This window comes from Rattus rattus, chromosome 1 (genome assembly GCF_011064425.1).
Source record: "Rattus rattus isolate New Zealand chromosome 1, Rrattus_CSIRO_v1, whole genome shotgun sequence".
Classification (NCBI taxonomy): domain Eukaryota; kingdom Metazoa; phylum Chordata; class Mammalia; order Rodentia; family Muridae; genus Rattus; species Rattus rattus.
The window spans coordinates 41,473,797-41,489,453 of NC_046154.1; positions in this window are offsets into that span (position 1 = coordinate 41,473,797).

A 15,657-nucleotide genomic window follows, 5' to 3' on the forward strand; every position below is an offset into this window, starting at 1 on the left:
TCTCCTCTCTCTCTCTCTCTCTCTCTCTCTCTCTCTCTCTCTCTCTCTGTGTGTGTGTGTGTGTGTGTGTGTGTGTGTGTGTGTGTGTCCCCTTTCCTTCTCTGCATATGTGTGCACATGCAAGTGCATGTGTATGTGTAGGCCAATGACCAACACTGAGAATCTTTTTCAATCCCTCTCCACCTTATTTTTCAAGAAAGGGCCTCTCACTGAACCCAGAGCTTACCCATCCAGCTAGACTACTAAGAAAGCCCTAAGGTTTGCCCTGTGCACAAGCCACAGTGCCTAGCTTTTTACATGAATGTTACAGACCCAAACTCAGCAGCAAGCATTTTACCAACTAATCCATCTGCCCAGCCTGACCTTTCAGTGAGACATATCATACTTTTAAATGATGAGCGGAACTGTGAACAGAAGTGATGTAGTCTACCTCAGACTAACACCATCGAAAGGAAAGGTTCTGCCCTCCACTTCATGTTTTTCTCCTTATTTGAAGACAGATCTGGTGACAGAACCTAGAGCCACTAACTTATATTACTACCTGAAAGATGACAGAACAAGACAGGCAGACAATGCGTAGAACAAAGCACCCCTCTAGCTCTAAGCCATCTGCTTCCTTCAGGCCTCAGTGTGAAAGACAATCAAATTGTCTCATTGAGGCCTTACTGTTATAGTAGGCATTCGCTACATGAACCATGTTTTCCTTTATATCTCTCCAGATAATCGATACTCTGCTTCAAAACTATTTAAATGTCCAACTATTTGTCAAAACTTTGGTGTTAAAATGAACTCCAGCAGAGAATGAGATAACTTGCATACCCAAACCCCACTCCCAAACCAGAAGAGAACAGACATCTTAAAGGAGACACAGAGGCCTGAACAAAACACTATGACTGCTCCACATTGCTCTCCACCCCCCATCCCCCAGTCTGGAGATAACACACAAGCAAAAACTCATCTTCAGTTTCTTAAGCATTGGTCCTGGCTTTGCCACGTGGATTAGTATGTCCCACCACGCTGCAGATCATGTCATCTTTTACTCCTTATCTTCTTTAAACCATGCATCTTTTAACAGATCTAAAGAAACCATGGCTTTTCTTGGAATCGTGTGTCCAAAAGCACAGAAACACAGTTTCTCTATGATTTAATGGCATTGGCCAATCCAAGAGTCCATGCCTAGACCTCACTGAAAGTGCTTCTCAACTTTAATGGAAAATAGCCATAATTAGTAATGAACCCATTACTTTGGGGTAGAGGTAAATTTTTCACCCTTACGCACATCTGTCTCAAAATAATCTCAGAACACAAACACATAACTTTTACCTCCTGGTAGAATTTTAAAAATGTAATCAATTACATGTAAGTTCTATATAATTTATGGTTGGTTTTCAGAATCCTTTTGCCATTATTATAAAATATAGTGTGGATATCCCCCCTTATAAGTGGAACAGTAAGGTGTCTCCGTTAATCTTTTCTAGAATATTTTCTTTTTTTTAACATTTAATTGCTCCTTTAATTGTGTTGTTATTGTCATTGTGGTTTTAGATGTCTTGAGGGCTGAACTATGTCTTCTGTTTTCTCTGGTCTGAGAGTTTCAGACCTATTCACTTAGACAAGCCTGCATTTGGCTGGCCAGATTTTAGGAAATAATAGCATGAACAGGTTGATTTATTGGTGCACACCTCCCAGAAGCACCCCAACAGATATTCTCTGGGCAGCAGAACCCCCAGCGCAAGCTGGAGTCACTGTATCTCAGAATTGTCCCAGGTGAGTAAAGTTTCTAGAACTTTCCCCATCCCGTGGTGAAGAGGTTCAAAAGAGAAGATTTGCGTCACCATGCTCGGCACGGTGAGTGGCTCTCTCAGGCACATACCCCGTTTTCCTGTGATGGCAAGTGATGAACAGCCTGGGCTTGCGTAGTGTGGCAGAATGCTTATGCAGAAGCCAGGATGTGCATTCCAATCTAGTTTCCTGAGGCCTCCCTGGTGTCTCCATCTGTAGTGTTTGTTATCTCAGTGAGTCATGAAGTCCAGAGAAGGCAACCCAGTGTTGGAGAGTTGGTGAGCATGCCTCATGACCTTCAGAAGGTAGGCTGCAGCCTCAACCTTAGACTGAGCCCCAACTCCACCCTCTCTGTGAGGCGTGCCTGAAGTCCATATACAGCCTCACTTCAAAGAACACAGCTCAGACCTGGGTTTCAGCCCGTTGAAAATCTTAGCTGGCCAGTGACTATGTTGAGTTTTTTAAGATCCCAGTGTAGTCCCAAGCCTTTCCCGGGGTGACCTGAGGGAGGGCATTGTGTTGTCATTTTTTGTGAGAGGTTCTTTTGTCTTCTTTGAATTTTCCGTGAACAATTGGTCAGACCTCTGTATCTTCTGCTAACCTGTGTGGGATGCTCCCGAGAGCTACCCAGAGCAGGAGGTAGGCTCTCAAGGTCTCCCCACACCAGGAAGGCTTGTTCTTCTGTGCACCTATGGCCTTCTTTCATGTGCTCTGGCGTGGTTTCGTTCCCAAGCCAGTGGAAGGTGTCACTTCCATTTTACAGAGAATGGAGGGCCCAGAAGAGGAGTCAGATTGCCCGAGAGCTGGAGCAGGAGTGCTCTGAGATGCTGGAGTGCAAACCTGGAGGCCTGGGCCTGGGCTGAGTTCTTTCTCAGCAGTCAACTTTCTCCTTGCCACAGTAAAACAGTCATGTGCTCTCTGCCTACAGCCATGGGCTAAAGGAATGGAAGAGCCAGTTTGCCCAAACAGCTCCAGAACACTGAGTTAACTTATAAAAGTAAATTAGACCTTTATCCTGTCGAACGGGTGTGAAGCCTTCACCTTGTGCAGGCATCTGGCCCCGATGGGATGGACCCGCCTGGCACTGAGCTATTACTGGGGAGAGCTGACACAAAAGGCTACAGGGATCATTAGGTCTTGGTGACAGCGTTCAGATTCTCTGAAGAAGCTTTCTCTGAAACTAGCCATGCCCCTTGGACTTCCGTTTCAAGGCCAACAGATTATGCAAATTAACTTATAAAACAGACATCCAGGGCTTCCCACCATGAGCTTAGCCTTAAACTTCTTTGTGTTTAGCGCTATGCAGGTTATATAGTCCAGAATTCAGGCGGTACTGCCATGCAAAATGATTCCAATCCCCATGTCATTCTGGGTCTCAGGAAAGATGGTGTCCACACCAAACTCAGCCAATGCTTCCTCGGTGGCTTAATTTTCTGAATCTGTTCTCGTGGTAGCCTCTGCTTCAAGCAATTTAGGCTGAACTCACTCAGATTTTCAGTTCATTGGCTCATCTGTGGACTGTAGATCGCTCAACTGGTCACTGGTTGAGGCAGGACGCTGCCCCTCTCCATGTGCTTCCATGTGTGGCAGTCAACTGGATGACATCATTGTCGGCGCCTGCACCGACATGGTACCAAGAATCAGGCGAAAGCCTGTGGGATGAAAGAAACACACACACATACAGGTTATCGTGTCAAGCCAGGAGAGAAGAGAGGAAGAGAGAGAGAGAGAGAGAGAGAGAGAGAGAGAGAGAGAGAGAGAGAGAGAGAGAGAGGAAGAGCAGAAGAGAGTTGGAGAGAGAGAGGAGGAAGCTCTAGAATATTTTCTATCAAGAGAGTTGGCCCTGTGGTTCAGTGGGTACAGTGGTTGCCTAACTAGCACAAGGCCCTGGGTTCAGTCCTCAGCACTGCAAACAAAAAGACAAAATGTCTCATAAGAACATTGACTATATTTCCTTCCTCCTTCTCCTGTTTCTCACCCATTGTTCTATGAGTTAGTATGCTGTCCACCAACTCAAAGGCCTCTGCTGGAACAGTGCTCTGAGATGTGTTTCCGATGCCAAAACTGGTGATGCTATGACACTTAGCGAGCATCCTTTTTCTTTCTTCATACTTGTAAGCTGTGTTCGTGGAATCCAGATCTCTATCTAACCAAACCTAATTCCACAGCATCATTAACTCTAGCCACAAGTTGATTCCATATGTACCCTGTACACTACCACCTGACACTGTAAAATGAATGAATGAGGACCAACCAAAGATTGTCAAATACCCTGAAGAATTCGCAAGTCTGGAGTGGTAGCTCATGCTTTTAGTCCCATCCCTCAGGAGGCAGCAGCAGGCAGATCCTTGAGTTTGAGGAGAGCCTGATCTACACAAGTTCCAGACCAGCCAGAGCTGTACAGAAGAAAAGGGGGGGGGTAGGACAGAGACAGAGAGACAGAGAAAGATACAGACAGAAAGACAGACAGAGACAGAGACAGAGACCACAGTCCCCAAAAGAGCACAAACAGATGCTAATAATGAACAAAATCTTCCCACAAGGGCAACACTAACTCTGGAAGACCCAGTACTTGCAATTAATAATTTATAGTAGAAAAGATACTGCATGCCACCACAAGGGGGATTTATTTCTAAAATGCAAGAATGTTTCAACATTTTTTAAAATGCAACTGGTCAGTGAAATTCACATTAACAGAATAAAGAGATGAACTCACGTGACCATCCCAACTGATACAGATAAAGCTTTTAGTAAAATGCAACATTTTTTCTACTTTAAAAACAACACTCTGGGGGCTGGAGAGATGGCTCAGTGGTTAAGAGCACTGACTGCTCTTCCACAGGTCCTGAGTTCAATTCCCAGCAACCACATGGTGGCTCACAACCATCTGTAATGGGATCTGATGCCCTCTTCTGGTGTGTTTGAAGACAGCTACAGTGTACTTACATATAAATAAATAAATAAATAAATAAATAAATAAATACCATTTAAAAAAAACACTCTGTAAACTGGGATTCAAAGGAAATACCTCATTAAAACAAAAGCCCGTGCCTTTTAAAAATCCATAGGAAATATCAACCTCTGACCTGCAAGACTGAGGACTTTCTCCTTACATCAGGGACAAGGAAAGATGTGTTATTTCAACACTTTTATTCAGCATTGTACAAGTCCTAGTCAGGGATTTCCTCGCACCTTCCTGTGAGTCCATCAATGGGCACTCTTCCCAGGCCCTGGACTTTCTTTAAGCCCCAGGAAAGTAAAACTTTTGGTTCACCATTAGTTCTGTGAGAGCTATGTAAGCTGTCCCCTCCTTGCTGTCGAAGGTGTGTCAAGCAGTGCTAGGTCAGGGAGCATTACCAAAACAGGTACTTGGCAAAGAGAGTGCCTCTATTATAAACAGCTTTTGGAAAGTATTTGCCCTCGAAGCAAACTGGAACCCTGTACATCGACTGTTTCCACTGCTTAACAATTAAATGTCAGTGAATTCAACCCTTAAGAAAGAGCAAGAAAGCATACACTTGGGAGAAGCCTCAGAAGGGCTCAGATTCTCTGATGGATTGGCTCTATTTCTAAGAGTTGGTCCTAATAACACCCGGAATGCTCTCTGAGGCACTGCTGTATAATTATGGATGGATCATAGTGACAGAGACAGTGTCAGAGCAGAGAGATCTATGGGGAGGAATCGGAAACCAGCCCTCAGCTCCACTGAGGACTGGGAGAGACGGAAAGAGCACAGCACCTTCCAGGGAAGGGTGAATTTGGCTGTGCTTTCCAGGCTCAGGAGCCTCCAGGCTTAGCTGATCCAGATAGACTCCAGACTACTCCTAGGCTCTCCCAACCCTCCATTTTAAAAGGGTCCTTAGGAAGATGTAAACAAACTCTGATACTACCAAATGAGCCCTGTAACACAGCTGGGGTAGGCATGGACAGTGTTATCAGGCAGGTGCTATATCTGTACATGGTGACCCTGGGTCTACAAACTATACACACTATACACACTGTAGCTTGCCACCAGACTGTCACAGCAAATGTGAGGAACATCCTCATTTAATATCCATTTAGAGATAACTGAAAATGCAGAAAGACATGTTCAAACTCATACAGCCAGTTTAAATGGCTATCTGAGGCTAGACACACAGGTGAGGCTAACACACAGGTATTCGTTCAACGAACATGAAGCGCTTTCACTATGCAGGCACTGTACCTGCCTCTCTGTGGATGCTTGGCCCTCCAGGAGTTCACAGACCAGAGTTTGGTCCATCTGAAGAGTGTAGCATGCAAAGAGATATCAGAGAGTCATCCTGAAGGTGGTGAGGCCCACGGAAGGAACGCCAGAAATCCTAAATATGACCAGCACAGGCACTGAGGCATGAAAGAACGTGATAGGGGAGGAGAAGTGGAGATCTGTGTTGAGTGGGAGAGCAGCCGCTGCCAAGGAAGAAGGCTGAATCACAGTGTGGCCATCTAGTGGTCACTATAGGCATTGCAGACAAGACAGCTGGAGGGGCAGTTGTTAGCATTCAGTATGCAATGACTGTGGGCTTTCTGAAGACAGGAAAACTTGTTTATTGATTGCCATAACCTCATAGAATGGATATTATTTAGTTCTAATTTGCATAATTTGGTACTTAGTACCCCAGTCAATAACTTTTTTTTTTTGGTTCTTTTTTTTTTCGGAGCTGGGGATCGAACCCAGGGCCTTGCGCTTCCTAGGCAAGCGCTCTACCACTGAGCTAAATCCCCAACCCCCCCAGTCAATAACTTAACCAACATCACCTTAATTTCAAATTGGCAGATGAGATGTGCCCAGGAAAGGTTGACTTGAAACCCAAGCCCAGAAGAGAGATCGGGCTACTTATGTCTTGAAGTGTTCAAAGGTCACCCTGTAGACAAAGTGCTGGATCCTGGCTGAATATGCATTTTGAAAGGTCTCTCTGCGGATATAGATGTCTACTGAGAGACACAGCCAGAGCATGTCAAATACAGAGGCGAATGCTAGCAGCAAACCACTGAACTGAGAACAGAACCCCATTGGAGGAACTGGAGAAAGGATTGAAAGAGCTGAAGGGGCTTGAAACCCCATAAGAACAACAATGCCAACCAACCAGAGCTCCCAGGGACTAAACCACTACACAAAGACTATACATGACTGACCCATAGCTCTAACTGCAGAGGTAGCAGAGGACGGCCTTGTTGGGCACCAATGGAAGGAGAAGCCCTTGGTCCCACCAAGCATGGACCCCCAGTGTAAGGGACTGTAGGGGGGCAATAAGGAGGTGTAAATGGGGAGGGGAACACCCTTATAGAAGAAGAGGAGGAGGATGGGATAGGGGACTTATGTCCAGGAAACTGAGAAAGGAAATAACATTCGAAATGTAAATTGAAAAAAAATCCACTTAAAAAAGAAAAAGAAAAAGAAAAGAAAAAGAAAGGTGTCTCTGACTGCAGCATGACAGAGGCCTGAGGATGCAGAAGAAAGAGGCGGTTGCTGCCAGCAGCCAAGCAAATCATCTGGTAGATCAGGGCAGCTGTGGGGTGGAAGGGAGCCTGTCAGAAAGTAAGACGGTCAGAAAGTAAGATGGCGCTGAGGCAGGGCTGGAGTGGCCCCTGTCTCAGGCCTGGATGATTGGGTGCAACTTAACAGAACGAGGGTCTGTGCTAGGGAAGATCAAGAATTCCTCTGGGGACCTAAGGTGCCTGTGGCATCATATATGAGGGGATGAGGCTGGAGGTGCTCATTCGAAGTTGATACTTGCTGTAAACGAACGAAATAGAAAAGGTTCCCATGTCAATCATTTGATGAACTAACAGGACTGTGTTGGGCATTTGGATGTTACAGACATGATCTCTGTCTCCTGGGGTTCTGGATTGGTTATCTTAACCAAACAACAGCACTCCCCCCCCCCCCGTTTGTGTAGAGATAACCTGAACTGGGGCTGAGTAGCCAAGGCAAGTAATCGGGTTAGGTCCTTAGAAGAAAATGGCTGCTGTCATATTTCTGTTAACACAGGAGACCCCGAGACCACTGTAGCTTGTAGCACAAGGGTAGGACTAAAATGTCCTTGGTGAGAGCAGTCTCAAGGATTGCTGTGGGTAGAGGAATGAAGGGAATAGAGGTAAGGTATAAACAGCAAGCGAGTGTTAGAGCCTTCTTGCCTTCTTGAAGGGTTTCCAACCATCCTCCCAGATGTGTGGTCACCCCAAAGGGACCACACGCCCTGCAGTAGTAAGCATCTTTCTTCTTCTTCATGTTTCCACTTCACCTGCACACCCTACAAGGAGCCCATCTCTGGGACAGAGTAAAGAATGAATTTAAAGTCAAAACACCAAGGTCCAATGTCCCTAGCTGGCTGCGAAATTTTTTTCCTCTAAAAGTGAGCCATCCTGTGGCTATCCAGCTGACAGTCAGAAAGTGCCCTACATACCCACGGTGGCTCTCAAGTGCACTGTCAAATGCACCACCCCCATCACTAGGTTCGGATTTGAGGATAGTCCCTTCTCATCCTCTTGCTCTAGTTGTCTAGCCCTAGTCATCTGGCATAGCTTCTCTAGCCCTTCCCACCTCTCTCCTTTTCTTTCTCCGCTGCTCTGTGATCCTTTTCCATGGTGCCAGCCCCAGCCTCACCATCCTCACCCTGTATGACCCAGTCCACTGTTGGAGTAATCCATAGATCTGGTTATTTATTGATGGAGTCCACTACATACCTGTGCTGGCCTCAGTGATGTAGAATGATTTTACAGAACCAGCTCTAGAATGTCCTGGAGGTCTGATTCTGGAAAGCAGCTGGGTCTTGCATGGTACATTCTCACCAGCTGTGGTTGGGAGTGGTGAGACCCTCCAGCCTGCCTCTTGTCCATCTCTACATATGACCCTGGACAGGTAGTGCTCCTTACATAATGTCATATTAATCGACTAGGCTGTGAGTCTAAAAATCTGACTAGGTCTTGTATATAATTCATTTCACTATGTAATGATGGGATTCATTTTAAAATAATTAACGTGCTGTGCACCATGTTCTGGATGCTATTCTAGGTTTCATATGCAGTCTTCCTTCCTTCCTTTCTTCCTTCTTTCCCTCCTTCCTTCCTTCCTTTCTTCCTTCTTTCCCTCCTTCCTTCCTTCCTTTCTTGACATGGTCTCACTATGTAACCCTGGCTGACATGTAACTTCCTATCTTACTATGTGGATCAGGCTCGAACTCAAAGCTCTCCCTGCCCCTGCCTCCTGAAAGTTGGGATCAAAGGCGCATGCCATCAAAAGTTGTGGGAGTGGCTAACCACTATCTGATAGGGTTTAAGGGCCACTCCATAAGATGGATCCCATGCCTGGTACTGCTTGAGTAGCCAAGAATCTGAGACAGGCCATGGGTCTAGAGGAAACCAAAACACTAGTACTGCTACGGAGACGTGGTGATATAATGCCTCTTAACGACATTCAGATACACCCATAAATCAGATGCTACTCTGCAATCACCAGAAAAGCTTCCTCCTGCAGCACGTGGGAGCTAACACAGACACCCACAACTGGACAATATGCAGAAAGTGAGAAAGCTTGAAACACTCAGTGCTAAATGGGATCTTCATCAAATCCCTCTCCTCAGGGCTCAGGGAGCTATGCAGAAGAGGAGGCAGCAAAAGAGCTCCAGTGGGTAAGAGCCACGGTAACAGCCAGTGTAAGAGCTAGAGTGGGTGTATGGCACCGGAAACAGTGCCTTACAGCAAGACTGATGCACATGTGACCTCATAGAGACTCTGGCAGGATGCAGGGGATGCACAGGTACAAGCCAGATGGGGTTCCATTGCTGAGAGGAGAAATAGACACCCCATCCCTAACCCAGTATCTATCTCCAATTGGCAACCGCTTGAAAAGACAAGATTGAGTATACATTGAGTATACAAACCACTCTTAAGGGGGCCCCTGCCCAGCAGACAGCCAACATAAAATTAACTCAGTGACACCTTTGCAAATGTTTTGTGTCAAAATGCTTTATTTGGGCATTTGTTTGTTTTGCTGTTTTTCAACATAATATTTTTATGAATTCTTTGGGTATTTCATATTATACACCTCTATCACATTCGATAGGGTTCTTCCCTATCCACCCCTACCAGCCCTTGTGACCTCCTCCAGAAAAAAAAAATACAACTTGTATTATCTAGATTCTCACTGGAATGTGGTCAAACTATGAGTCCCCACACACACCTCCTGCGCCATTGCTGGAAGCCATTTATTGTGGAGGGCTACACTTCAGATCCTATCACAGTTTTTTTTTTAAGTATTCTCTTCAATGGCTTCTTGTTTAAGCTGGTTTGGGGATATTTGTTTGTTTGTTTGTTGTTGTTGTTTTTGAGGGGAGCTTTCTCAGCTGTGTATCTGCAGTCATTGATGTCACAGTAGCTAGCCTATTGGTCTTTACTGTCCACAGTAAAGCCAGGGATCATGGGCTTCCACATGGTTTCACAAACAGGGATCCCAGTTGCAGTGGGGCCACTGACCCAGATAAAACCCTCAGTTGCAGGTGGGGTCACAGACATCATCATGGCTTCAGAGACATCATCCAGCCTTGACCTTCGGCAATCAACACAGACCCAGCCATAGTAAGACCGTAAACCCAGACATGGCCCTTGACAGTATCAAGGGTCTGGACATCGCCATGGCCCAAAGATGGCAGCACAGGCCACCGACATCAGTCTGGCCTTTGCTATGGCAACACAGCCCACAGGCATCAATCAACACAGACCTGGCCACAGTCAGACCACAGACACAGACAGGGCCCTCTGCAGTAGCAGAGACCTGGACATCACGAACCTTGCGTTTTGACTTCTGGCTAACTGTTCTTGTGAACTAAAGTATGTCAATCCAGAACATGGTTTCCAGGCTTAAAAGTTCACGCTAAGGACGGCTTGGGCTATGCTGAGACCCAGTGTAGATGCCAGTCAGCTAATAAAGACTTTGTTTTGGCTTAAACACATATCCAGGCAATCTTCGCTGGTGGATAACTCATGACAATGTTTCCTTTACTATTCACACCATCTGTTAGACAGACAACATTTACTGCCCCATTTCAATTCTAGGGGCTCTTCAAATACTGCTACAGGTCTGGGCTCTCTCGGTGTCCCTGGAGCTGGAGTTACAAATGGTTGTGAGCTGCCTGATGTGGGTGCTGGGAACCGAACTGTTGTTCTCTGGAAGAGCAACAGCACTTAGGTGTTGCTCTTAGCCTCTGAGCCACCTCTCCATCCCTAGCCTGAGCTCTTAACAACCCAGGGAGCACAAAACCTAAAGCAGGACCTCTGACTCAAACCAAAACTGCATTCCCATTCCTCTCTAGTACCGGCCCTGTCCGTGTCCCTCTGCCAGCTACTAAATTTCCTACGGTTGTAAATGCAGCTTCATTGCTCACACACTCCACTGGCTCCTGACAGCTATCATCCTCCCACCTTCCCCTGGCATTCATGATGCCTGTGAAAACGGAATAAAGAGGCCTCTCCATCTAAATGGCACAGGCTGAGGGGTGCGGGGCTGGTTAGTGCAGGAACCAGGGACCTCTCTGTGTCCTGTCCTGGTTCCAGCATGTTTCAGCTTGCCTGGAACTGAAGCTATATGTAATTCATTCTCTCTCTCTCTCTCTCTCTCTCTCTCTCTCTCTCTCTCTCTCTCTCTCTCTCTCTTCCTCTCTCCCTCCCTCTCTCTCTCTCTTCCTCTCTCTCTCTCTCTCTCTCTCTCTCTCTCTCTCTCTCTCTCTCTCTCTCTCTCTCTCTCTCTCTCTCTCTCTCTCTCTCTCTCCCTCTCCCTCTCCCTCTCCTCTTCTTTCCCTCCCCCTCCCTCTTTCCCTTCCTCATCTCCTGCCCTCAGCAAACAGAGGATGCCATCCACAGGTAATAGCAGGGGTTGCAGTAAACATAGGCACAACTGAGAGGTGCCTAAGACTCTGGCAGATATGGTCTGAGTTTGGTCATGGACTGAGAAACTCAAAAGCTCCACTGAAGCCAAGCAGGTCGCACCTGTAATCCCAGCACTTGGGAGACTGAGGACCACACCAAGTGCAAGCCTGGGTTTCAGAAAGACATCAAATTTCCTCCTCCTCCTCCTCCTCCTCCTCCTCCTCCTCCTCCTCCTCCTCCTCCTCCTCCTCCTCCTCCTCCTCTTCCTCCTCCTCCTCCCCCCTCCCCTCCCCTCCCCTCCTCCTCCTCTTCCTTCTTCCTCCCCTCCCCCTCCTCCTCCTCTTCTTCTTCTTTTAATAAATGAAAACAGCAAAACAAAAATCCCCACTGGTTAGCCTTTCCCACAGAGTATAAAGAAGGCCACCAGATGGCAGCAGAGCTGCCGATTCCAAAACAGTATCAGATGGCCATCACCGACCTTCAACCCTGTCGGGGACGGGTCTGCACGCACATAAACATCCACATCCGGTGGGTGGAAAACTATGGACATGCAGGTGGACAGGCTTCTGAAGTTCAGTCCCCTTCCTTTGCACCGTTTCACCTTCCTCCAGCTGCCCTTGACGCTGTCCACCCTTGTCACATTACTAGTGTTAGGAAGATGGCGCTCTTCCTGCTTCAGTGCTGTAGGGCCTAGAGCTGGAGCTAGAGCCGGACACAGAGAGGTAGATTGTCCCACTGGCACACTGAAGCAGGTAGGATCTATGCAGAGAAAGCACCAAGCTGGAGCTGCCTGGAGGCTGGTGTGGGAGGAACTGGGAGGAAGGGACACCTTCCCAGGTGTCTTACTTCCTGGAAAATCTTGGGAGCAATGTTAACACATCCACCGCCTTGGTTTCCTGCCGGTAGGCAAACAAAGAGGCTATTATAGCACCAGTTTCGTTGGACAGGGACTGGGTGATCTGAAAGTGTAGGGATCCCATAGACAGAGCAGCTTGGAGCCAAGGTTGGCTCCCGTGTTCTCGGACAGCAGCTGAAAGCTGAGAAAGTGGACAAATTGTGGAGCTTAGACCCCCAGCCAGGTCTGCCAAGAAACAGGTGCCTGGGCCCCAAGGAAAGTGCTGATGCCTCCAGCCCTTGCTTGATTTGAGGCTGGTCTAGGAGGACTGTGAAGCCTGTGACTTGGCCTCACAACCGTTTCCGGCCTGGGGAAGGAAGCTCTGCCTACAAGTTGCCCGAAGTAACAGTCCTTGAAGCATAAGCTGTTTCTTGTGCATTACCCTGAGTATGAAGGAGGTAATCCCGAAACTCATCTCTTTCACCTGCCACTCCATCCCACATGCCGAGACAGAACTCCACAGCTTTTATCAAAACCAACCGCAGTCAGCAAGTTCCCCTTAAAGACTAACTGAAGTGCTTCAAACTCTCTCCACTTTGTGCAGTCTGGGTGGATGTTTCCCTTCCTGCCTGATTTGAGTGTGACCTTTGTCACCCTGTGAAATCCACACGTTTGGGACCGAATAGGGAAAAGGTTACAAGTGCTATTCCAGGAATCAGAAAATGAGCTAGACTGTCCCAAACAGCAGGGAAATTCGCTTGTTCCAGACCCGTGTGCACTGGCACAGAGCCAGTGGTAGGAACCAGCCAGAGATGAGGTGACACAAGGAAGTGAAAGCTTCCAGCCGGTGTGTAAGACCTGCGAGCCAAGCATAGACCTTAAGGAAGCTTGGAGGTAAGGAGAACTGGGTAAAAATCGGCTAGAAGCAGAAGACACAAGGGAAGAAGACAGCGGCAGGAAAAAGCTTGGGTGGAGCGGGAGCAGAGGGGAGACTGGGCTGGATACAGAGGACAGAAACCAAAATATCCTAAGAGGCTAAGAAAGAGACAAAGAGAAACTGGACGGCCTAGAGGTCCTACGTTGAAACCGAAGAATGGGGCGTGAGCAGGGGTGTGAATCCGTGCGGCCCCGCCCCTGGTCACTCGAGAGCTACGGGTCCCCTCCCCAGCGGAGGTGGGGCGCTCACCTTCAGCTCCGCCCCAGGCCCCCAAAGGCCGCCCCTAGGGACCCTTGATGCGGCCCAGTAGATGGTGGGGGGCCCAGCTGGTGCGTTATCAGTCTCCTCCAGGAGCCGGCCCGAGCCACCGTGCGGCTGACAGTCTGAGATTAGGCCCCGCGAGGGTCATTAAGCAGCGGCCTGGCCCCGGCCCAGCCTCCTGTCCTCCTGATCCGACCAGTCCGGCAGGTGGGAACTGGTGATAAGGACGAGGGTCTTGGCGGTTCTGGGGCGGGCGCTCCTTACTCCCAGCCGCTGGTCAGGGTGGGAACGCGAGTGGGGGAGGAGAGCTGTAGGTCAGTATCAGTCTAGCCCCTGCAGAGGCAGGCACCGGAGGCTCTAAGAGCCTGACAGGGCATCTCCGCAGTTGCTGGGGGACAGGATTAGCTTCAGAAGAAGCAGATCTCTCCCGGCAACACCTCACAGGTGGTTCTGTCCTGGCCCTGGCAAACTTGGGCGGGGATGGGGGAGGATTTGAACCTACCTATACTTCCCAGGAACAACTGGAGAGCAGGGGTGGGAAGGAATGTGGCCACCCACAAGGAGATCAGGTCTGGCTGCCCCAAAGAAAGGGAATATTTGTGCCTTAGTCCAGACCTAGCCTCTACTACCTTCTGTTTCTCCTTCAGTGAGGAAAAGAACCGAGCTGGCTGGTCCCTGGCTTTGCTTTCTGTTTTAATCAAGGAATAATTTCAAAAGGATAGGGGGAAAGGGAAAAGAATAGTACTCACACCTCAAACTGGCAGACATGGGTGAGATGGCATGAGTTACAGAAAACAAACAAACAAACAAACAAAAACCCACAGGGACAAAGATCAGTGTTCGTAAAGCTAAAGACCAGAGAGGGGAAGACTTGCTCTAGATCACACAGCAAGATGGGGAAACCTGGAACAGAAGCACTAGTCATTTTCTGTTCATAGCTCTACTTCTGCTGCAGGCTGGCTCTTAAACCCCGGGGAGACGATCTGTGGTTACTCCTTGAGGCATTCAGGCAAGCCTTAGACCACAAAGTAATCCCTGTGACCCTGAAGCAAGTGCGCTGTGAAATGGTGAGACAAGTGGCAGAGAAAACATCTGGAAACAAGGAGGCTCTGGCCACCCTCTCCACACAGGCCCCTGGATCTGGAAATGAGTCTGTTTGGGATTTGTACTACAGAAAGACAGATGCCATTCAGTGAGACACACGGACATGGTGGAGGAGCCTGATTGGGCAGGTGCTTGAGTCTTCTCTCCTCTGCCAGACCAGGTTCCCTGATTCTCATCTCACTCAGGGCTGAGAGTCAGATACTAGTGAGGACTGGGTTCTATTCAGCTCTGCCAGAGACTAACCAAATTCTCTACACAGGATCATGGAGCTTGGAGTGACAGTAGCTCTCCCAAGGTCACACAGTAGGCTGACAGAAGACTGAGAACACAAATTTGGGCTTCCTCGGTCTCAGTCCCAGCTTTCTTTCCCACCAGATCACATGTGATAGCCCATCACTCTGGAGCCCTGGGAAGGGGAGAGAGCTGAGCAGAGTGGGTGGATTGTTGTATAGGAAAAATCCGGAAGGTCTGTGAAGAGCTGTGGGAGGGGTGTTCTTGCAGAAGGGCCCAGCCTTGCACAAGGGCTGTGTAAAAGCTCCTAAGCCCACACAGGTCTCTGACCGCATCCTGCCCCCCACACATGGAAGACATTTTGAAATCGACCAGGGCTAGGGATGTCAGGATGCCCAGCTCTCATCAGGGTCTTCCTCTCCTGGGAAGATCTTTGCCTGCTTAGGCCAAGAAAGGGTTTAGTTTGACAATCGAGGGCCACCAACAGGCAAGGATGAATTCAATTCTCCCAGGAATGTCCACACCCATAAGGAGTTCCCCATACATACCCAGACACCAGAGAAGACAAGCTCTCTCTTATTCCCACCTTGACACAGCCTCTCCAACTGTGTTCCTAAGTCCCTAG